A 24,403-nucleotide genomic window follows, 5' to 3' on the forward strand; every position below is an offset into this window, starting at 1 on the left:
CACCTTCAGGTACAGGAGTCACATTTTACAATCATGAGTTTCATTAAAGATGTGTGTAAGATTATACGTAATCATTTCCATAATAAATGGCCTGAAGAGTTGAACACAGGCTGCAGCTGAATTATCTCTTACAAGTTCAGAGTCCTCAGTTCCAATTTAGAGCAGACTGTCGGAAAGTCTTGAGGTTCTCTTGCAGCGAATTCAGAGAGAGCAATTGTTCCAATTCTACTTGGACTTGAATACAGAGAACTCCTAACTTTAAAAAGATCTCCAAACCAGTAAATACATAACATAAAAAAAAAAGTCACTGCAATCCACATCATCCTAAAAGAACTTGAAAATTTGGAATAACAAAGACAAATTGTTAAATCAAGTGACCAGGCTGAATTACAGGACAAGATTAAGGTGAGCCAGGAGCACACACCACCACTGAAGTGACCCAGAGCCTCCTGTTCTAAAAATGGAGCGGCAAGGTCGGTCTGGAGGCAGCTTCGTAACAGGAGGAATTATGCAAGCGGAATGAACGCGATGAGCCCCAGGAAAGGGCTGTGCGCTGCGGGACGGGCTGGACCTCTCCCAGCTCCGTAATCCTGGGAGCAGAGTCCGCGCAGAACGGACCGGCGGCAGGCTGTTACATAAGAAACCCGTCCCGCACCGTGGGGACGTGGTCTGTTTGCTACTGGTATGCACCAAAAGACGAGATCAAAAAGAAGGACAAACAGCTTTGTGGTGCCAGCCCACAGCTGAAGATGTGTGTGCAGTCTGTGGTCACAAACCCAGGTACAGACACTCAGACCTACTCCACAGAGAAGCTGATTTTCACATTTCCATGAGAATTCCAGAAGAGCACTCACTACCCAGGGTCCACCCATCAGGAGCTCCCTGGAACTGCACACAAAGCTGCGAGCACGTGCCCTGTGGAGGTGACTGACACAAACAGATTCTCCTAGGGGTGTGGGGTTTTCTCAAGTTGTCAATAAGCCCTGGGGCCGAGCACATTCATTCCACCTCACACAGACTGAATGGCCTGGTACAGGTGTCTGTTCCCTAGGTGTGGTCCGAGGAGACTTGGGGGTCCCTGCAACCCTTCCAGGGCAGCTGCGAGTCTGAAGTTATCCTCACAGTAACGATGCCTGTGTGGCTGGGGGACCCTGCATGATGGTCCAATTAACTCAAGAGCCTCTGACGAAGCAACAATTTTTAAATGCATTAAATCCCAAGCTGTCAGCGCTCATCCTGTGCGCATCCTTCAGAACAAAATGACAAGTCCGCAGTTAACACTTCTGCCGACCAAGCACAACAGCCTTTTTTTCAGGAAACGCCATTCTCACGTGTGGACACACAAGCTCCAGTTGTTCAGACAAGGGGACTGGCAGATCATTCTGTAGAATACACAAAAGGAGGCTGCAACTTCAGAGAAAACACCTGATCAATTTGTTGTCAATGCTAAAAAAAAAAAAAAAAAAATTTCAAGCTTTCCGTCAAAGGCAAGAATCTTGGAAAACCTGCCTGTGAGAAAGCAGCTTCTAGAGAATTCAAGGCTTCTCTGAGGAGCAGACCAGGGAGTTTGTGACGTGGTCAAACGGGGCACCAGCATCTGGAGATGCACAACACTCTGCACGCCAGCCTCTGCCGCGTGCCCGACGCGTGGTGCCGCGTCACACACAGGCCAAGAACCCGAGCACCCCATGAGAGAGGAGGAAACCCCAGGACCTGAAGGGCAGCTTCCCACTGCTGCTGACATTGTGACACAAACAACTGGCTGGACTTTGCTGCCCTGTCTGGAAAATCTCCGAGACCTCACCCACGAGACTGCCGGTGTGTCTGACTGCTCGGGTTCCACCATAAATGCTGCCAACTGGGCATGCACACACTGACAGAGCTCAGGGAATTTCACCCCAAAACATGACTCCTTGGTATAAAGAGTATCTTGAATTAAAGGCCCTTAGAGATCAACAGCCTTCGGAAGGGGCTTTCCCTCTGTCTGCAGAGACCACTCTTTCTCCTTCCCCTCCCATCATCTCAGCAGCTACCGGGGGAAGATCAGGAATGCAACCAGAGCCCAGTCCATTTTTAAAACAATCCTCTTGGGTTAATTTCCAAAGAGGATTGTTTGTAAGTAAATGTACCCCCCCAACTCATCCTCCCAAGTAACCCCGTGTTGCCCCTCCAGAGAATCGCTCTATTCCCCACCCCTCACCTCCCCTCTAAAATGAGGGCACATAAACCTGTGCACCCCACTCTGTGATTCTCCCCCAAGCACATGATAAGTAACTTGTGACTCTTTCTCTTATTAATCTGCTTTATTGTGAGCTCCAAGGGGCCACAGGGAAGTCTTCCCCTCCCCCACCCGCAGTACAAAACCTGAATGTTTTCCCCAAAGAAGCTGCAGCTTCCTGGCTGTCCCCTCAGAGTGACCCCAGAGGCCCAGAGCTGTGTCATTCCCCGTCAGCAGCACAGGGGAGACCAAATGACAGAGAGGCAGGCCTGGCCTACCCGGCAGACGTTTCTGCTGTCTGAGCTCCTTCCCACACGAAGACGGGACCTCTGAGGAGACCACCGTGTGGCACTCAGCAGTGTGCCCCGTGGGCCACAGAACCAGGAGTGCGATGACAAGGGGCCCACGCACTTCAGACTGAGGCACAACTGGGACTTTACTTTCCCTTGTGACTCAGCAGGAACAGCAAGGTACAAGGCTTGACCCCAGGCGGTTGAGGCTGCAGTGAGCTGTGACCGTGTGACTGCACTCCAGTTGGGGCCACAGAGTGAGACCCTGTCTTTTAAAAAATTAAAAAAAGGAATAAGATACATGATGTCCAATTTTACAGTGCGCTTTTGGAGATCCGGGCCCAGGACCATCCTCTGAACGTCGAGACGGAGATCATCCAAAGTCATCTAACAGGGACACCTCCTGCCTGGCGGTGAGCAACTGCAGACGCGCACAGGTGGTGGCCTCAGCGGACACCTGCAGGCCATCGCGCCAGCACACTGGGTGGGGGGGACTCGCAAGCAGCCACCACTGCTGTCCACTGAGTGTGCAGCACTCACCGATCAAAAATGGCCAGAAGGGGCCACAGTGAGTTAAACAAAATTAAACTGTGTTTGAGAAGTTGGTGACATTTGGAAGAGCTAAAGATCCGGACACACTGTTAGCGTTCTAAACCCAGGCTAGGAACTACCAGCCGCGTGGCGGTCCACGTGGCCGTAGCTCATCTCTGTGGACCTCGCAGAGCTGCTCTGAGGATGACAGACATCATGGATCCAAACGTCGCTTTGATTTTCAAAGTCACTGCACACGCGGGAAATCGCCACGTAAGTCACATTGCTAACGTCTGGTTGGCATTCTTTTCTTCAGAGTGGGCACGCGAACACTAGCGAAAGTGGTCACCGTAGACCACCGTAAATGCAATGTGTTGGTTTAAATAAAACTGAAATCAGACTTCCAAAAAGAAGCCTCTAGTAGCTTCTCCTCTCAGCGTCCCGCCCCAGGCCTAACACCGCTGTCTCGGGCTCACCTGGGCACCCACGGAGGTATGTGAAGCCGCACGGCAGCGTCGGGGCTCGGCTAGAAACACGGGTGAAGTGAAGCTACCGACCCGCTACCCACCTCCCGCTGTGCCCCCCTCCTAAGTTTCATGGCAGACAACGTTCCCACGACGGAGCAGGGAGGGGTGCGGCTCTGGGCCCACCCTCTCACAGGCCAAGGCCGGGGCTGGGGACCGCGGTCCTATCCTGTCTGTACTGCTATTTCTAACTAAGTTTCAGAGCAGTTTTTCCCCAGAAACAGTGCTCTCAAATAACTCTAGCTGGTACCTGATGCCCTACGAAGGCAACACAGGGAAGAGGCAACACAGTGCAGCCAGGCACCACCTAGCAACAGAGACGCACCTCAGACAGGCGCCGTGAGGCAACTTCTGCAGCGCGGGAGCGCCACAGCGAGCACTCAGCACTCACACAGGCCCAGATGGCACTGCCTGCTACACGCCTGGCCGCGGGTCTGCAACCCTGCGCGGCGTGCCACGGTGAATGCTGCAGGCAGCTGCAACACGACGGAACCATCTGTGTACCTAGACACATCTAAACACAGAAGCGGCACGATACAAACACGGTACTATGCTCTCACGGGGCCACGGATGAACACGCAGTCCACGCTGGCTGCAGGGCCGCTGTGCGGCAGACCCAGCTCTGCGGTGCACTCTGCAGTCACCTGTGCTCAGAGCCTCTGCACGCACGCGGCTTCCTTATCACACTTCCTGACTGCTGCTCGAGCCATGTGCTGACAGCTACTTGTCAGGAAACGTGGCTCTGGGGGCCAAGGCCGACCAGAAAGCTCCTCTTCCCAGCCAGACCCTGCACTTACAGCTCAAATTCCTCACATCCCCTCCCAGCGACCCTCTGAGCACAGGATGGACCACCGCGAACCCCAGCTGATCTCCGGCAAACTTCAGCCAGATCACAAGCTCCGAAGTCTGGTTATACCCTTTGTCCCCCGTTTCTTAATTATAAAAACTTGGCAACAGTTCAGTGCTGTGGGCAAGAAGCCCTCCCAGACCTTTAGTTCTGAGCTGGTACACACACGACGGTTTCCAGGACAGACACATTTCGTGCCCACAGCTCTGACTCTCCTGTCACACACAGGCCTGGGGCACCATGGAGTGCCACCTCTCCCACGGCCGGGGGCGGGAGCAGATCGCAGACCACCAAACATGCTCTGGGACTAGCAGTGGTCCTGGAGGAGGCAGGGGACAAAGGTGCCCCACATGGACTCCGCAGCCCGTCCCTGGGACACGCCCCTACCCCGCACACAGGCGGCAGGCCGTGAGGAAGGCAGACGCACTCTCGCCCGACGCTGACCACCAGGGGACGGAAAACTGACGGGAGCACAGGGCAGCTGAGCCAGCGCAGAATCCACCTCTGATTGCAGGAAGGACAGGGACAGGCTTCTTCAGAGAAGGCAGCCAGTGTCCCCCTGGAGCTGACACAACCAGCAGCACAGGAAAAGCACCAGTCCCAGGGCACGGGCTTCCTGAGACAGAGACCCCCTCCCGGGGGCCGCAGAAGGACCACCATGGAGCACGGAAGGAGGCAGCGAGGTCCTGGGAAACAAATCGCAACACGTAAGAACACACAGACTGGCAACAACACCCTCACAGGAAACCCGAAGAAACAGCAACATTTAAGGAAAGGACCGAAAAGAGTTGACAGAGGAAGGCGAACAGCAGATGATACGGTCTGAGGTTCACAGAGGAAGCGTGAGAACGAAACTCAGGACGACCCGGCAAAGCTGAACTGCCCGTCCCCCAGTGCCGGCCACAGGCCACTGCCCTCGGCCCACTCCCAGTGGGAACTGCACCCACCTCCCCAGGGCTGGCATCACAGTTGTGGGACCACAGTCACACACAGAGCCGAGAAAGGAACACCTCTGCTCAAACCAGTCGCCCGGTAACCTAAGAAAGCCACCTGCTAAGTTCCTGGGCAGAGAGAGAACATGCCCACGGCAACGTGCGGGAAATCACAGCTGTCTGTCTCAGCCACAGCTGCCAGGCAGGGGCATAGCCCCTCCCCCGCAGACAACAGAAAGCTGTCACACTGCACAAGTGTGACCAATGACACGGAACCAGAAGAGGCGAGGCAGCCTCCAGGACTCGCCCGTGAACTGGGTACATGCAGACACTCAGCCAACAGGCTCCCCGGGAAACCTCACGCCAGTGTCCCCAGAATTCCCTCCCACCGCCACGGTTCTCCCAGGGCCCCAGGCTCCAGGACAGGTGACAGCCCCGAGACGAGGACTGCATTTGTGTACACAAAGCAAACGGCACGCAGCAGCACACACACGCACATGCTTCCTTCAGCCTCAGGCCAGAGGAGAGTGAGGCTGGCACGGCCACCTCGCGGGGGAAGGGCAGAGTGGCCCGCACCTGCTGGACAGAGGAGGAAGAGAAGGACAGGCACACAGGCTTTCCGGAAACAGCTTCGCCGTGACCCCCAACAGGTGTGAGGAGCCAGCCCAGACTTCCCTCATTCTATCTCCAGGCCTCGCTCTGGCCCAGGCACATTTTAGGCACACGGCAGCTGGCCGGGAGCAAGACACTGGAGTGCACCTGTGTGCTCAGGCCCTGGAGACGAGTGGTGAGTTTGAAAGAGCCCAGGCCCAGGTCCTGCCCTGGCGGGACAAGCGCCCAAAGCACAGCCCCTCGCTGGATGCACCTGCCACTGTCCCTGGGGCCAAACGCTAACCTGACCCTCACCCCTGCGGGTTAGCACGGTGGACAGACAAGGACAGACCCCAGCACGCACACCACTCACTCTGCCATGGCTAGCTGGGGCACCTTGAAAACCTTACTTACTCAGCATCTTTTGAAGCCTAGAATCTTTTTTTTTTTGAGACAGAGTCTCACTTTGTTGCCCGGGCTAGAGTGAGTGCCGTGGCATCAGCCTAGCTCACAGCAACCTCAGACTCCTGGGCTTAAGCGATCCTACTGCCTCAGCCTCCCGAGTAGCTGGGACTACAGGCATGAGCCACCATGCCCGGCTAATTTTTTTTCTATATATATATTTTAGTTGGCCAGATAATTTCTTTCTATTTTTAGTAGAGACGGGGGTCTCACTCTTGCTCAGGCTGGTCTCGAACTCCTGACCTCGAGCGATCCACCCGCCTCGGCCTCCCAGAGCTAGGATTACAGGCGTGAGCCACCGCGCCCGGCCTTGAAGCCTAGAATCTTCTTACGAAAAAATGTAGAAAGTGCTACTTCCTAGGGTTTTGTAGAAGAAAAAGGAGAACATAACAAGATCTATGAGAGGCCCAGCAGAGTTACCCCTCTCACAGACTTAGAAGTTCCTGGAAGATACGAACACACAGGCTGTGCCTGAGTGTCATTTCTCCCGGGGTGGGAGGAGCACAGGCCAGGCCAGGGGGACGCAGAGGCCCCAGCCCAGGGGGACGCAGAGGACACGCCACCCCAGCGCGCTGGAAGGAGCACAACAGTCACGAGGCAAAGGGCACAGACGACCTGCACGAGGGCCAGAGCAGCTGCAGGGGCAGAACAGCACAGCCCGGCATCAGGCACCTTGAAGAGCACAGCCTCATACAGAAAGAAGGGATTTTTTTTTTTTTTTTTTTAAGTGAGGTTGTTGGTTCGAGGAAGTTCCATGAACCTTTTCTCCAGCCGCAGCATCACCCACGCTTGGCTGTAAACCCTCACCTGGCCCCAACCTCCGTCTCCACAGGACTCAGGCCCCGGCCCAGCGTTAGGCCGATCCATCACCAGGCTTCGACAGGGCTCAAATCCCACAGGCTCCACCACCCCGAGCCACCAACAAAACCACTCCGTCAAAGACACCCCCCCCCCCCCGTGGACAGGGGTCAGGTGGGGTGCCCTCGCCCATGCCTGCTCCTCCTCCGCAAGCTGCAGCCGGTGTTTCCCGGAGCACCAGCCTCTTGCTCTGCTCACGGCATCATGAAAGCACAGGGCAGGGCTGAGCAGGGCAGCAAACTCACCCAAGGACCAGGAAAACTGGCTGTTATGCTACTGGAAGTTTCAACTGTGACACTGAAGTTCAAAACATGGTAGCACCTTGCCAAAATACCCTGGCATTTTATAGAATTTCTTTAATAAAATCTGATTGCATATAAACCGGCAACTTTCAGGTTTTTTGTTTTTTTTGTTTTGTTTTTGAGACAGAGTTTCACTCTGTTGCCCCGGCTGGAGTGCACTGGTGTCGTCACAGCTCACAGCAACCTCAAACTGCTGGGCTCCAGCCATCCTTCTGCCTCAGCTTCTCCGAGCACTAGGATTACAGACATGAGCCACCATGCCCAGCCTCACTTCTCAATTTCAATCTAAATGTGTGTAACACTGCTTGCTGTGCAGCTACAGGACACAATTATAACATAAAATTTAATATCATGGAATCCAACAGAGTGGGCACAGGCCTCTGAGCACCACCAAACATTCTCGTGAAGTCATTACAAAGCCTGTTCCCAAAGGCAGCATCTAGTCAGGCACCAGGGAGCAATATTTGGGAACTATAGCTCCCAACAGCAAAAACCAAGATAATTTTAAACAGAGGCTGCTATCAGGAGATGGAGAAAGTGGACAGAAGCAGGAGATCCGGGGGCCGCGGCGGGGGGAGATCCGGGGGCCGTGGTGGTGGGCCACAGCCCAGGCCTGCAGACCAGGTGCAAGACACCCTTGCAGGGCTGGGGCCACCCTGGGCTATGAAGGCTGCCCTCTGCCCACCACTCGGGTCCTACCCTCCAGAAATACGCAGGGTCCCCAAAGCGCTGCTATCTTGTTGATGTGCTAACACAGCCCCAGTGTTTATTTTCCCCAATAGCCGCTCCCACTGCCAAAGTCAACTTGCTCCAGCTGCCCAGCCTCCACACACAGCTTCCTGAGTGGCTGGCGTGCAGAAAGTCAGGCGACAGCGGCAGGAGGCCCTGGGGGGCCCCTGCATGGCCCAGGGATCAGGAGTCCACGCTGGTGTGGCTGCCACTGTCCACACACTAAGGGCCACGCCTGGGAGACGGTGCCCTCCCCACCTCCCTGCGCATGTGCTGGTGCCGCCCCGGGGCCCCCGACGCATCGCTCCACTTCTCCCACCTCACCACCCTGTGCCCACACGGATCCGCCTTCAGCATCTGCACCTGCAAGACAACCTAGGAGGGACCGCAGCTGCTGCCAAGAAGGGACAGAATGAACTGGCCAGACCAGACACCGCATCTTCACATTCGGGGCAGCTCACCCTCCACAGCCACCGGGTGGCTCCACAGGGTGTCGGTGCCCTGCCGACACCCAGCACGTCACACGGCCTTCTTCCCAGCAGACACACAAACAACAGGTACTCAAGACACCTGCTCTGGAGTGGAGGAAAAGACCAGTTCACACCAGAACTTGAGAAACCCACCGGCCAGCCATGCAGATGCCTCCCAGACCCTCCTGGCCACTCCCCAGACACCGCCCATCAGCCTGGCCCAAGGGTGCTCAGGCCACACTGGACCTCAGTCTCCTTCCTCCTGCCTTCCTCTTCCTCCCATGAAAATCTAAGCAAGTTTGTAAGTGAAACTTCTTCTAACAAAGGACAGTTTTTAAGGTGAACAAAGCCCTTATTTGTTACAGGAACACAATTACATTCACCAAGAAACAAGCAGGAGAGTGAAAAGGTACTTCAGGGTCTTTACAGCAGTCGTCTTAACTTTAACAGAACTTATCGAGCATCTACTCTATTCCAGATCCAGGCAAAACCTTTTTACCGTCAAATATAAAAACATGGAGGCAAAAATATCCCTAAAGCCAGCTTTGCAAATTGCTGGTACTAAACAGTGAAACACAGGGCAGGCCCCAGTGGCACACGTGTGGCTGAGGAGGAGGAGGCCTCGGGCCCAGGAACTCGAGGCTGCAGTGAGCTGTCCTCACACCACTGCGCTTCAGCCTGGGCAACAGAGCAAGACCTTGTCTCTAAAAATAACAAAATGAAATAAAATAAACACTGGCCCCATGAGAATCATTGTAGTTAATAATGGAAAGAAAATAACAGCGATACTATAACGAAGGAATGAAGTCCTTCACAGCCCACAAACCTTTCCTGGGTCCCCAGCGCCATCTCTACCTGCCCCCAGTGTGTGGAGGTCACAGAGACCAGAGGCCCATCCAGCGAAGGACACTCAGACAGAAGCACGACGCTGACAGCCAGAGCTAACGCCACCTGGGCAGCCGCTTCCATTCCCAAACCTTCTCAGCCCGGGCGCTGGGGCTCTCCGGCAGTGCAGGGGCAGTGGGCTAGGAGCCCCGAGGGCTGCATCAGCAAGAGCGTGCGTGGAGAGGGAGACACCAAGCTCCTGGGGAAAACCAGACACAACTGCTAATTTTTATCTTAACAAATCTAATTTAAATAACATCTCATATTCTGTAAGTTATTTGTGGTTTAAGGGAGCCTAACCACAAAAATTCCTTAAACCCTAAAATTACAATAAAATTGATTACACTAAAAATTCGGTAATTTATATTTGCATAATTAGCTATGCATATTTCTTTGATAATGAAGCAAAGTATGCTTTGTCATCTATTTCCAAATCAGAACGAGAACTTTCTACGTTGAAACAGGGAAGTGAATTAGCATTAGGACCTAAGCCTGCAAACTCCAGCCCGGTCCCACGGCCCAGCCAACAGCCCCCCAGGCACCATGGCCACAGCCCAGCACACGCGCCCAGGCCACGACCTGGTGGCCAAGTACCCCAGGAAGGGCTTCTCTGCTTTCGATGCCAGAGGGTTCAGTGGGGCGGCCCAGGACAACACTGCTGCCCTCGCCACAGCAGCCCTGCGCTCAGGCGGGCACCCGGGCATCCCGGCACCCGGGAGGGGCGTCTGCCGCTCAGGAGACCCCCAGTGCCGCGGGTGCTCAGGGGTGCAGCGCCGTGTCAGTGCTGCGCCGTGCTCCAGGGCAAGCACAGGCTGCTCGCAGACCGTGCAGGGGACAGAGAACGCGCAGCGCACCATTCCTGTGGGTGCCATCGGAGTTCAGCATTTCAGCAAGTCAAAGGCTAATCACTTTTCTATTTTAAATAAAGGTGTCCAATTAAAAATATAAAACATTAAATCTAAGCCTCCTTGAATAGATACAACACTGCCTTTATTATCATAATATACCACTTTCAAAAACCAAAGTGTTTTTGGAAACGTCACTGGAAGCCCCACTCCACACGCTGCTCGGGTCAGCGCTGGAGAGCAGCCCGGCTGCGGCCCACACGGCCGCTGACCACCACCACGAACCTGGGGGTGTGGACAGGGGCCGCGGCACTCCCATCACCCCGGCCAGGAAAGACGTCAGCTGAAACTGCAGTTTTATGCTACTGAAAGGTAAAAAAAATACTATATCTTACATTTTCATGTAGTTCTATTTCCATAAAGTGTTAATCTCTAAAGAAATCTTTAAGGTAGGTATTGCCCTTACCACTTTACAGGGTTGGAAATTGAGGCTCAAAGAACTGAAGAAATGGGCCCAAGGTCACAGAACTAGCAATGATCGACCCAGCCAGCACAGACGGCCTGGGCCCCAGGTCACCACAGCCACACGGGCAGCATCTCATGGCGTGACCAGTCCAGAATCCACCCGCAATGGATGCCTGAGTCATGCCCAGATGGGAGAAAAGGACACAGCAGAACACACTTAAGAAGCCTGACCAAGTCCACCTATCAGAAAAAATGATCTTAAATCTGATCTAAAGTACTCCTGTTCAAGCTTCAGTGACCGAAATAAAAAATAATGAACGATATAAATAACAACAGAAAATATTAGAGAAACTGCAAATTTTTTTTTTTAAACCCTGAATTTTAATGCCAGAAAAGACCATGAAGGATGAACCTGAGTAACTCCCGCAGGATGGAGCTACTGATGCTGCCCCAGCAGGTCCCGAGCTCCCTCACTCACACGCGGTGACCTGACCTCGACACACCCCGCCCCCCACCCCCCACCCCTACCCCCAGCTGTCAGAAAAGCCTGGAGCCAACGGCCTTCCTTCATTCAATCCAACCACCACAGACAAAAAAGACTGGTAACATCACTACCACCTAAACACTTACAGGTCACCAAAGTGACAAATGGCACTGAACAATTTAGATTATTGCCCTGGTATGGTCAGAGCCAACACTGCCTATGCCATAAAACCTAAACATGCCTGTTCTTCTCAACCCACCAGAGCACCAGGCCAGTCAGGCCAACCCCAGGTTCTGTCGGCAAACAATCACTGATACCTTGTTTCCATTTGATCAGGATAATATGTATTTTGAAAAATCACCAAATGCTTATCAATAATCCAATTTTCAACACTAAGGTAGAAGGCATTTTGCTTTTCCTCATTACACATTAAGGTCAACACACTTTTGAGAAAGAGGCCCAGCTCAGACTCCAGGTGTGGGCAGGTACGGCTTTCCCCGTGGCTGCCTCTTCCTTCTCCCAGGCACCTGGTCCCTCACGCACCCGCCCTGCCATGATCCCCCCCCCCCCCCCCCCCCGTTGTGACAACCACGCAGAGCCCAGCTGCAAACCCTGGTCACCAGCAGGCCCAATGCCCGGCTGGCTCCTCACTGCCACCCACCCTGCAGAGTAGCAGAGGACAATTCCAGGCCTCTGGCAGGGCCACTGCAGATCCCCTTGTCAGGCCCCACTTCCTACTTCCAAGGAAGTGCTCGGTCGAGCGGAAGAGACCAGTCAGAGCATTTCCAGGTGGCCCGATGCGGTGGAGACTGAGACAAAGGACGGACAACAGACTAAGAAAACTCACCACGGAAGCAGCAGGAAAGGTTCCTTCGTGTTTGCTAGGAGCGACACCACAAACAGATGATGTACGTTTAGACTGTTTTGCTGTAAAACACTGACTATCACTTGGCCAAGATAGGAGAAACTAAAAGGAGCCAGTTTTCTTTCCACTTGCTATCAACTCACACACGGGAAAATCAATGACCAGTCACGATGCATCTCCCAGGGGAGGCTTTGTCCTCCAGCAACACATGCTTGGCCAGACCAAGGCCAAAGTCTTCATGCAGGAGCTGCCCCTCCTCTCCAAAAATATGCCAGTGTCCCCACTCCCCACCCACCAGCCACACACACGGCCTCAAGCTTCTCGGAGCACAAGTAGCTGCCAAGAGCAGTCAACAACACACAGGACACCCAGAGTAGAATGTGCACCGGGCCCGTGCGGCCTGCGCCCGGAGACAGTGATGACCAGGCTCCTCGTGGTTTATAAAAGCTACCCCGCGTATAAACTCTTCATGCACTGCACACAGATCACACAACACACAGCACCTCAGTGTCTCCAGACCATGTGGGCATGGGGAACACTAGACAGAGGAAGTTGAGGAGAAATAAACTTCTTTTACAGACTAGGCTACCAACCTATTTAAATCTTTTAGCAGAATTCCTCTCACTGTGACACCAACGATGCCATTTATTGACCCGAGAGCCCACTGCTAACCACTCAGAAAACACCCTAGGTGACATCTGGAACAAAAGTCAAGACATTTAGCTAAAACTCTATCAAGCCCAGGAAAACCAACCTGCAGACTTAGGCTTTATTCTGATACTCATTTTTACAAACCAATGAAAATGACACAAATGGATAAGAAAGAACATAGGAAAATATTTACCGATTCCATAGCTCAAAGTCAACGCTGACGAGGACTGTGTATTAAATCCCACAGAGGCGTGTCCCAGAGCAGGGCTGTGTATGTTCTGAAACGAGAGAGTCAAATTAGCTCACGTAAACACAGAATCTCAGCTTCAGTCCTTCCGTGCTCCGTCTCCCCTCACTCGGGCCGAACCCCTTACTCTGCCGCCTCCTCCCGTCTCTGTAACTCCCACCTGATCCGGCTCCCTGTGACGGCGGAAGTTGCCAGAAGTGCGCTGGCCGGCCGTGCATTAGAATCCTAACCCCGACTCCCCGTCTTTCCTAGAGAACAGAGCCCCGCGCAGGGGCCTGAGAGAAGGACAGGCCTTGGTTGTCCACTGACCTGGGTGGGGCTCGCCCTGGGGACAGGGCTCAGCACCAGGCTCACCCGCCCAGGGGCCACTCACAGCGTTTCCATACCTGGGTGTGGGTGGCACTTGACAGAAATCTCAGAATACAGTCATCAGTCTTTGCCAAAGTGTTCTGCATCCTCTGTGGACCTCCTGCCTCACTCAGGATAAAACCTAAACTCTCCCTTTGGTTCACCTTCCTCACCAGCCCCACCTGGCCCCCGCCCCCCACTCTCCTCTACCTGGAGGCCCTTCAGCATCCGTGAGCCCTGAGTCTGTGCTCGGGGTCCCCATTCCCGCCTACGCTGCACCAGGCGAGGCCACCTCACCCCACTCTACTCTCTTTACGGCCTTAATCTATGTAGGGGTCTGTTCCCAAAGACACAGACTTCACATGAGCCCTGTTCAGAAATGGATCCCAATGTCCTCCCCCGTGAGTTTGAGTACTTCCCAGCACAACTCTGGACACACCGGAGGATCACAGCAAACCCACAAATGCCCACACATCTTGCAAATGTGACTGTAAAATGCTGTCTGGGGGTAGCTGTGTGCAGAGGGCCTCCCTGACGGGGCGGCACCCGGTGGTACCCCAAAGGGCGGCTGAGCCACGTGGGCACATCCGCCCAGAGAGGCTCCGGTTGCTCTAGCGCCTGCCTGGCAGGTGCAGGTCCACACTCCACAGCCACCGTCCGAGTGCGACCATTTCCTGATTAATTACTGAGCTACACCTGCACGTATCAACATAGCTGAATCTCAAAAGTCACAATGAATAAAAAAGCAGGTCTTACGGGAATATATCCAACACACCTGTAGCTTCCAAAAGCACATGAAACGCAATACATCTGACTTCCTATGCACATAGTAAAACTTCAGTAAAAAGTTAAAGAAATTATAAAATTCAAAATAACGGTTCCCTTTGGTGGTGGTGTTGAGGGAGGTGAATGCCAGCGGGGAGGGGCACTGAGGGCGGCCAACAGTGCCGGCAGAGCACGGCCAGCGGGAGCCAAAGCACCTGCCCCCTCCACCACCGTCCCAGCGGACCTCGCGGGGAAAGAGAAGGCAAGGGACATGCCGTGGGGGTCGCGCTCCATTTTGTGATTAACTGAAATACTTTATTTCTATAACTCACAACTAGGAATTTAATTTAAATACTGAGACAAATACTTATTTTTATTCATCAATCTTTTTATATGAAAATGTAGCAATTTCAACAATTTGAAGGTAAATCCAAAGTCTAACAGCAAAAAAAGAGCAAATGACTGTATATAACACAATATTGCAGAATTATTATAATACCAGATTTTAGAGGGTTCTATACATAAGAAATCAAATAAATAAAATACAGTAGTCTTGCCATATAAACATAATTAATATTCCCAATAAGGAAATTTTTTTAAAAGCTGATTTTAAATTTAAGAAGCATATTAAATTTTAAAGGGTGGAAAAGGTGCAGGAGCTCACGCCTGTAATCCTAGCACTCTGTGAGGCAGAGGTGGGAGGATCACTTAAGGTCAGGAGTTCGAGACTAAACTGAGCAAGAGCAAGACCCAGTGTCTCTACAAAAGATAGAAAAATTAGCCGGGTGGGGTGGCTCACATCTGTAGTCTCAGCTACTTGGGAGGCTGAGGCAGGAGGACGGCTGGAGCCCAGGAGGCGGAGGCTGCAGTGAGCGAGGCTGGCACCACTGCAGTAGTGCCAGCCTCGCTTAAGGCAAGACAGACAGGACTCTGTCTTAAAAAAAAAAAAAAGGTGCAGGAAAATAATGAAGTGATTTCTTTTCTACCAAGTCTTTTAAAAGGGAAAGACTACACTGCAGTACCATTCTGTAAAGAAAACTCAATGAAGTTGTATCATCTCCCTGGAGAGCTTTGAGACCTTCAAGAATTAAACCAGTATACAAGGGAAAAAAAAAACCCTCCCCCGCTTTCATTTTACCACACCCCATCCAGACACATCAGGAGTACAAACTCAGTAAGGGACACACGGACAGGCACAGCAGACGGCCAGCACACCAGGGCTGGTCTGAAGCAAGGTTCCCACACTCTGCACTCAGCGTCCAAAAGAACAACACGGTTTCCTGATGACACTTATGACGCACATGTGTTTTGCAAAGATGGAGTGAGGTTTGGTTTTTCTGTCCTTATGCTCCTGTGCGGGATTTATCAAAGCTGCTACTAACCTCAAGGACTATTAAAAACAACTGTGAATGAGCAGTTTCCAATGGCAACACAACTTCGTTTTAATGAAAAGCAGCAAATTTGTCATGAGGCTTCTCACCTTTTCTATAAAGGCAGTATCAGAAATACAGTATGTGACGACTATCTACACAGGAACACAGCAAATGACAATAATATCTACCATCAGAATTCTGAAGGAAACTCAGACCATCTTTAACTCAACGATTCTCAAGCCCAGCGGCAGTGACACGTGCAGCAGAACCGGTGCGTGGGACGGGCTGAGCAGCACCCCCCTCCCAGATGCCAGCAGGAGCCCCACCAAGCTGTGACAGCCAAAACTGTCTCCAGACAACGTCACAAGTCCCCTACAGGGCAAAACAGCCTGGCAGAGAACTAATGCTTTAATCCAACCGCTGCTTTACACATGAGGAAACTGAGCCCAAATTAGGTAAAGTAAGATCATTTTTTGTTGCCTAAGGTCACACAGGGTATTAAAAGCAAGTTGGGAACAGAACCTCCCAGTCTCCCAAACCTGGTCTAAAGATATTTTCATTCTAAGGGAACAAAGTTTGGTGACTGACTTTGGTATTCCTGGAAAGCAACACAAACAAATCAAGAACCTCTAAAATATCTGGAATAAACACTGAAGAAATATTCTAAGTTATGAAAAGCAGCTGTATTTAACATGCATGCTCACATTAAGACCACCACCACCAAGCCGTGTTTAAAAACAGACACACCAGGGTCTGCGCCCTGCTGTCAGCCGACAGCTGCAGCAGCCAAGCGTGTGTCCACAGCCCAAGACACGCAGACCTGTGCAGACCGACTGCGCAAACGGGAAAAGGCAGCGTCGGCAACACAAGGTGCCGGGGACCGGGGGTGGAGGGTCCTCACTATGCACAACCTGAACAAGAATCTAGGTAAAGCAAGAGAGATGTTTCCACCTACAGGATTGGCAATGCAGACAAGATGATAATCCCAGGTGCCAACGAAGTTTGCCAGATACAATCTGTGTAAGAAAAATTAGAAAGTATCTTAAACATTAATGGTGGTTATCTCTAAATGGTAGAGTAAGGCAAGATTTTAAATGTATCTTTCTTTTATATTTTTAGTTTTTGGAGACAGGGTCTCACTCTGTCACCCAGGCTGGAGTGCAATGGCGCCATCATAGCTCACTGCAGCCTCCAATTCGCGGGCTCAGGTGATCCTCCCACCTCGGCCTCCCAAAGTGCTGGGATTATAGTCATGAGCCACCATGCCCAGCCTAAATTTGCCTTTCTACTCTATCTTATCTGGACAATCCCTGTCTATAATGAGCTATTCACCACATTAGGGGCAGAGAAAAATATTTTATCAATGGGTACAAACTTACAGTTTCGCAGCAAGAATAAGTTCTGGTGTTCTATTACACAGCAGGGTGACTACAATAATAATGTTTGTCTACTCCAAGGCAGCTGGAGAAGAAGAGCCTGACTATTATGACCACACAGAAATGACACGTGTTGGGGGACAGATACGCTCGCTAGCCTGATTCAGCCATTACACGACGGGCACAGGTACCAAAACACCACACTGTCCGGCTTTCCCCTCCATTCCCGCATGACAAGGAAGTGCCACTCCACCCACCCACCACCCACCCCTCTGCGCAAAGTCCCCACCCACAGCTGTCCCTGTTGTGGAATCAGAGCCTTGGAAGGAGTCTGGATAGATGTGATTATTATTTTGGGGAAAGAATTAAAGTCCAAGATTACTAATGTTTTCAGCACACTGAGTCTCCCTCTTCTCCTCAAATGGAACCCCAAATTTTAGAAGAATTTTACTTATACATCTACATTTATGAATATCTAATTCACTCACACTTGACCTTATAACTGATCACAGTTTTCACTTGGTGTAAGATGAGCAGTTCTTTTTACCCACACTGATGTAACTAACTCCAGTCAACACCAAAGAGACGGAGCCACCTGCAGGGGCCCCACACTCGGTTCATGAAGCGCTGAACACTGCTCAAGCCCACACGGGGGAGAGCTCCCTCCCTCTACCCACGGTCCCAGGGCCCTCCATGCCCAGGAATGCAAATTAGCAAAGCCTGGGCTTACTGCACTGGCCTTAGCCCACAGGACTCGCAACACTGTGGGCCAGAGAACCACCTTTTCAATCCCAATCTTACGTGGAACTACAGTTCTCACTGGTGTAAGTCAGGCTAACTGGTTGAGTCCACACTGGAACCATCTGCCGACTCCATGAACAGGGTCCAGGGCCGGCACCCACACGCTGGCCAAGCTAGCACAGCTGAGCCCTGGGTTAGGGACATCGGCCACCCCCAAACAGCCTCAGGACTGGGCCTCTCTCTCTTCCTCGCCCCCACCGAAGAGCAGCATCGTGCCCCTTTCATGAAGTGCTGAGAGCACAGGAGCACAGGCTGGGCTTTAAGGGACTAGAGCAGAGCTGTGGCTCTCCTAATAAACACTTTCTCAGTAAGTTAAAATACAGGCACAGAGATGGGATGAAACACGCGACCCTTCTGCCCTCCAGAGGAAGCACCAACACTCACAGCAATAAACCGCTCAGCACCTGACCTAACTAGACCGAACCGTCTGAGACTGCCATTTTTGTAGGTCAAAATCAGCTACTTGGAGGCTGAGGAGGGAGGATCGCTCAAGCCCAGGAGCCGGAGGCTGCAGTGAGCTATGATGACGCCACTGTACTCCAGCCTGGGTGACAGGGCAAGACCCTATCTCAAAAAAAAAAAAAAAAAAAAAACAAAGTAATTGCCAAAACTGGCATCAGCCCAGATGTACTTCACTGGGTCCAACTGTGGTCCAACCACACCATGGAACACAACTTAGCAATGAAAAGGAATGAGCTACGGATACAGGCAATGACTTGGGGGGTCTCTAGGGAATTAAGCCGGGCAGAAAAAGCCAATGGCAAAAGGTCACATTCCTATGATTCCATTTATATGTCATTCTTATATGACAGAATTTTAGAAATAGAGGACAAATTAGTGACTTCCAGGGGTTAGGAACAAGGGTGACAGGGCAGAAGGAGCCGGGTGTGGGTCCAAAAAAGCAGCAGGCAATCTTCATGGTTGTGGAACTACTGGGCAGCTTGACAGCAGTGGGCACAGGGACCTGCACCGTGACAAAAGTGCCGGGGACTAAACTGTGTCTCTCACACAGCCCTGAGCACAAGCAGCACTGGGGCAATCTGAGCAAGACTGGTAAATTCTATAAACATCAACATCCTGGTTGTGACATGATACTATATTTGCAGGATGTTACCATTGGGAGAAACAGCCCAAAGTGTACAAGGGAGCTCTCTGAATTACTTCTTCCAAGTGTATGTGAATATATAAACTAATTTTTCTAAAAAAAAAAAAAAAGGCCCAATATTGGGAATTCCACATGGTTTTACCTAATATTAACTCACTCAACCCTCACAATAATCCCAGAAGGTAGGCATCATCATCCCCCCTTTCAGATGACAGAACTGAGGCCCTGGAGTGTGAGACGCTCAGCCAGGGCAGCACAGCTCTGGGGCCAGGACGCAGGTCCAAGCTGGCTGACCTGGATCCGTGAGAACGCACACTGGCAACCACCATCTCTCTGGAAACTGAAGATGTGAAATACAGACACGCGTACTTTTCTTATTATGGCTTTAAAAATCTCCTTAAAATATAACCTTAGAAGACTTAAAGAGAACACTGTTCGAAGACCACAAATCTATCCTTGCTTATTTTAAAGTTCTCAGTCACACAAAGGTACAACAGATTGAATTCCACGGGCAAAGGAGCTCTATCTACCACTCTCCCGCCCGGGACAGTGCGGGGAGCCCACAGACCCCCACTCTGACTGCGCAGGGCTGCCCAGCGAGTCCCCCCCAATGTCATTCTGACCCTGGCTCCCTTCCAGGGAAACAAGGCCCTGTTTTCAGCTGGGAGGAGCAAAGTGCTCAGTTATTTGTTTCTCGGTTTTCCTGCGGTTCTTTTTAGGGTGGGGGGCTATTTGTTACTGTTTGATTAGAGAGGGAAGCTCTAGGGAACAAAGGCAACTAAACTAAACAAACTCTAGAAACGAGGTGAGGGTGGGGAAGGAGGTGGAAGGAAAAACAGGCTTCTTTCTTAGATTCAAATGCTTCTTTTTACTGCAGGAAAAACAAAACAAGAAACAAAATTATCCTCCCCACAATTTCGTTTATACCCCTTAACAGAAGAAAGTGCAAAACGAATGGCTGCAGAATGACGGGAGAGGGTAACGCAGCACAGCCGCCTCCCTGGAAGCCGACCATGGACCACGCCTGGCAGCCACGGACTCGCTCTCCAAGGAACTAACGCCAGCTCCGAGGGGCTGCCCTCCAGTCCTCAGAGAAGGCATCTAGCTCATACCACAGCCTTCCTTTCCTTGCCAAATCCAGGGAAATGACAAAAAATGAGTTTTCTAAAGTAAACAGACGCATAGCTATAGTGAAAACCAAAAGGGAAACCGTGTAGATCAAAGACTGGGGAAACACCTGAAAGTCTGGATGATGAACGCCCCTAGAGAGAGACTCGAGCGCAAGCCAGGAGACAGCACCCCACACCACGGCAGGAAGGGCAGTGGAAGAGCCAACACTGCTCCGTGTAAAACCAGCTGATTCTGCCCAGCAGGAGTGACCAGGACGCGGCGACGTCATCCCTGGCGCTGGCTTTCCTCAGGAAGTCGAGGCCTGAAGCCAACCTGCTCCCAGAGCAGCGAATTCCCTGCCTCCCCACGGTAGCAGGAAAACCTGGCTGCCGCTCAGAAATCAAACACACCTGAAATTCTGACGAACAAAGTCGTAAAACCAACTTTCCATAAGGCCTTATAGCCAATGTTATTTCCAGCTCTTAGCAAGCCCACAGAATTCCCCATCAGCATCATACCCTAAATGGCAAAACTCAGCAGAAAGCATGACCGTGTTGTCAACCTGCCTGTCTGTGGGGTCCACTGCTAAACCCACCACGCCATGGTCCGTCACGGGCAATGAACATGTTCATTCATGGGAAGCTCCTGCTGAACTACCCATTTATTCACAAGCTCTCACAACACTCATCTGTTTTATTTCCACAAAACGAACAACCCAAGAACGACAGACTGCAGGACACTAACTGCCAGCCTGTCTGTCATTTAGTAGGAACCACAGAATCAGATAAAGCTCCCCAGTCTCCTCCACCCCTGCCCCCCGGGTAAGACCCACAGAGACAGGACTTCAGAGCAGCCAGGCACCAACCCACATCAGGAGCACAGACAGGACACCAGAAACTACCACAGCCGCAACTCAAGTGGGCCCAGCTAGAAAACTCACCGTTAAAAAAGTAATGTAAAATCTTAAAGAATCTAGCCAAAGAAAAAACTATACAATAAATAAGTTTAGCAACGTCACGTGACACAAGATCAAGCCACAACTCAGCTGCATCACCACACACTAACAACAGGCAATCTGAAAACAAAGTCTCTAAGAAAACATTTCCATTTGTAAGAAGAATAAAATATTTAGCAATAAATTTAACCAAAGAGGTGCAGGACTCATACACAGGAAACTACAAAACACTGTTGAAAGAAATTAAAGATATAAATAAATGGGGGGAAAAAACCGATGTTTATGGATCTTAAAATCTAATATTAAGACAGCAGCACTTGGCCGGGCGCAGTGGCTCACACCTGTCATCCCAGCACTCTGGGAGGCCGAGGCAGGAGGATCGTTTGAGCTCAGGAGTTCGAGACCAGCCTGAGCAAGAGCGAGACCCCATCTCTACTAAAAATAGAAAGAAATTAGCTGGACAACTAAAAATATATATGAAAAATTAACTGGGCATCGTGGCACATGCCCGTAGTCCCAGCTACTCGGGAGGCTGAGGCAGGAGGATCACTTGAGCCCAGGAGTTGGAGGTTGCTGTGAGCTAGGCTGACGCCACGGCACTCTAGCCCAGGCAACAGAGTGAGACTCTGTCTCAACAAAAGAAAAAAAAAAAAAAAAAAAGACAGCAGCAGTCTCCAAGGTGACTCAATCATTCCATGCAATGCCCATCAAAAATCCAGCTTTTTTCCAAAACTAGACAAGTGATCCAGAAATGGATGTGGAATGTAAATGTTTTCCTTTAAACATGTTATATGCTACAACTTATAGAAGTTTTCTTAAACCTTTTTTAGAGTAGGAAGATACAGTTGAAGTGTCTAGTACTCACAGGATGCCAGGTCTTTCTGAAAGGATTGTTTTAAGTACTAAAGGGAAAAAGATTATTAATCTATAAAACAAGAGTATAGATTTGATAATCCCTAAAACCTTTTTAGTTCCAAAAGTCTAATATCTTCAATATCCAACATGATAACACCCTTTTCCTTTAAAAATACTCCACGGTCCCTAAACGCATACTGTTCTTTCCGTGTAGAACGTGAGCTCCAGCAACGGCCCGCACAGCTGAACCCCTAAGAGCTGGGGACCACGGTGCGAGGGTGGGCATGAGGAAGGGGACGGGGGTGGGACCACACACTCTGCGTCACAGGCCTGGGCTGGCGCTGAGGCAGGCAGCGCTCCCCCGCATGCCCAGACATCCCTAGAGGCAGGGACGCTCCTCCCCGTGGTGAGGGTGATGCTCTGTCAGTGACGCACTGGCAGGGGCTCCCGCTGCAGGCTGGTCTCACTGTGTCCCGAAACACCACTCCTGCTTCACTCCCGCACCCTGACACCCAGCCCTGTCACGAAAGGAACATCACCAGAATGAATTAAATCACTAAAGACAAACAAAAGAGAGATTGTTCCTCATGTGTCATCTTTCACATTCTTATTTGAAAGTCCCGTTAATGAGCTCTGCCGGGCTCCCCACCACCTGCACTTGCTCCCCACCACAAACAGCCCCTGCAATCCTGGGAGGGACACACAGGCTGAGAAATGGAAGCGCCAGCCCGGAAGCCACCCTAAGCCCCACCCAGCCTCTTACTGCCTCGACGTGGCCCCTAACCAAGGCGCACATCTGCTGCTCCCTCCCGCTCCCGCTCAGTGAAACCCTCCAGTCCCCCAGGAGTCACCTCAAAAAACCTGCTTCTTTGTTCATTAAGAATTGTGAAGTACAGAAGCTACATCAAAGCAAGCTGGCCCACGCGAGCGCAGGCACGTGACGTCCTTACTGCGAGGCCCGAGTGGACTCTGTGTGGTTCACGGACACGCCCCGGTCTGCACCGTCCCGGCACGCGGCACGGCCGAGAGCAAGCTGGGGAGCGGGAGTCCCCACCCGTCCACACTGACCACACGCCCATGGCCCAGCCCCGGGCTCTCCAGAGCGGGTCCCCTGGGCCTGACAGCATCCTTACGAGGTGACAGTATCGTTTCCACTTTTCTTATGAGAAACTAAGTTCTCAGAGGATGAACAATTTGCCCATAAGCCAAGATGGAGCCCAGGCTGTAGAGCCTGTGCCCTAATGGACACACACACACACAGAGCCCACCCCCATCCACAGGCTCTGCCCTAACCCGAGACCCCAACACAATGCTGGCAACGCAGCTGCACAACCCAGGCAGGTTTAGTTCATCTTCCATTTGAGCCAGGAACATAATTGGCCCTCATCAGATGTGGCCTCCAAACAGCATTTATCCTATAAATTACTCCCTTTCCCAGGCTTCCCTGATCCCATCCCGGTTTCTCTTGCCTCTGTCTCCACTTGGTTCCACCTGCTCTCCCTGGGCAGCCTTACCCGCCTCTGCACCGTCACCACGACGCTGTGCAGCCCCAACTCCCCAGGCAGGTCCCCTGCGGCACTCACGTCCTGTCCTCCTCAGCCGCTGCCTCCTCGGGGCACCAGGGCCCACCCACCCTCCACTGTCTGTCCTGGACACCCCTCTCTCTTCCCCACCGCCACCACCCTGGTTTCTAATTCAGCCACCTCAGTATTTCTTCACGTGCATCATCATAACAACTTAACTGTCTCCACCTCCAACCACGCGCCCACCCGCTACGCCCCGCAGAGCTGAGGGGGGAGTCCGCACCTCACTCTGGCCTGGAGACGACACTGGGCTGACAAGGAAAAGATCAGCATTTCCCAAACTTGCCAATGTCAAACCCAAAGTGAGACATGTATTTTATATCAGGCCGTGGAACACACACAAACACACACACACTTGCTTCTTGTATCTTTCCACACTTTTCACATCTCTGGGGTAGATGTGCATTGCTTTTACATTTGTGCACTACATCCCCACGACACCCAGGAAACCTTACCCAGCACCCCCTGCCGCCCCGCAGGCTCCCACTGGGTCATGAATTACTAAAGGCAGACGCGGACACCGATCTCACGGTGACTGGTCACGGGTGTGCCCTAAAATCTAAGAGACAGTACAGGGGAAATCCTAGACGTCAAAGAAGGTAAGAATGCGTAATTAACCGGCATGTGGCCACTTTATGTAAAAGCACTACCATAATTTTTTTTTAAAAATCTCTCCCTTACCCTTTTGGTCCACTCAGCTTACATTCTTGAAACAGATGAAAATTCACCTGAAATAAATGTAGCTCACAGACAAAAGTATTTAGAAATTAAAAATCAAGGAAGTGAAAAGCCTTCCCCTTCCAGAGTCTTCCATGACAGGCCCCTGCTGAGTGGCCACGACTGCACAGCACCTGCGGCCGCAGCGAGTTCCCAACCTTCGGCTCAGCACATCGGCCTGCAGAGCTCTTTGCATCTGCCTTACCCACAGACCAACGA

The 24,403-nt window shown here is 51.7% G+C and overlaps 1 protein-coding gene across 4 annotated transcripts in view; it reads right to left on the reverse strand.

Moving 5' to 3' along the window:
* Positions 1-24,403, reverse strand: part of ANKRD11 (ankyrin repeat domain containing 11) — a 160,468-nt gene that overhangs the window by 89,187 nt on the left and 46,878 nt on the right. For 2 of the 4 annotated variants that reach the window (XM_045533842.1, XM_045533841.1), the window contains exon 2: positions 13,143-13,227. The gene's annotated coding sequence lies outside the window, so the exon portion shown is untranslated. Of the gene's footprint in view, positions 1-9,609; positions 9,839-13,142; positions 13,228-13,582; positions 13,773-24,403 lie in introns of those variants that run through there. The other 2 variants (XM_045533843.1, XM_045533845.1) reach the window with 2 other exon arrangements.

Source organism: Lemur catta, chromosome 20 (assembly GCF_020740605.2).
Source record: "Lemur catta isolate mLemCat1 chromosome 20, mLemCat1.pri, whole genome shotgun sequence".
NCBI lineage: Eukaryota > Metazoa > Chordata > Mammalia > Primates > Lemuridae > Lemur > Lemur catta.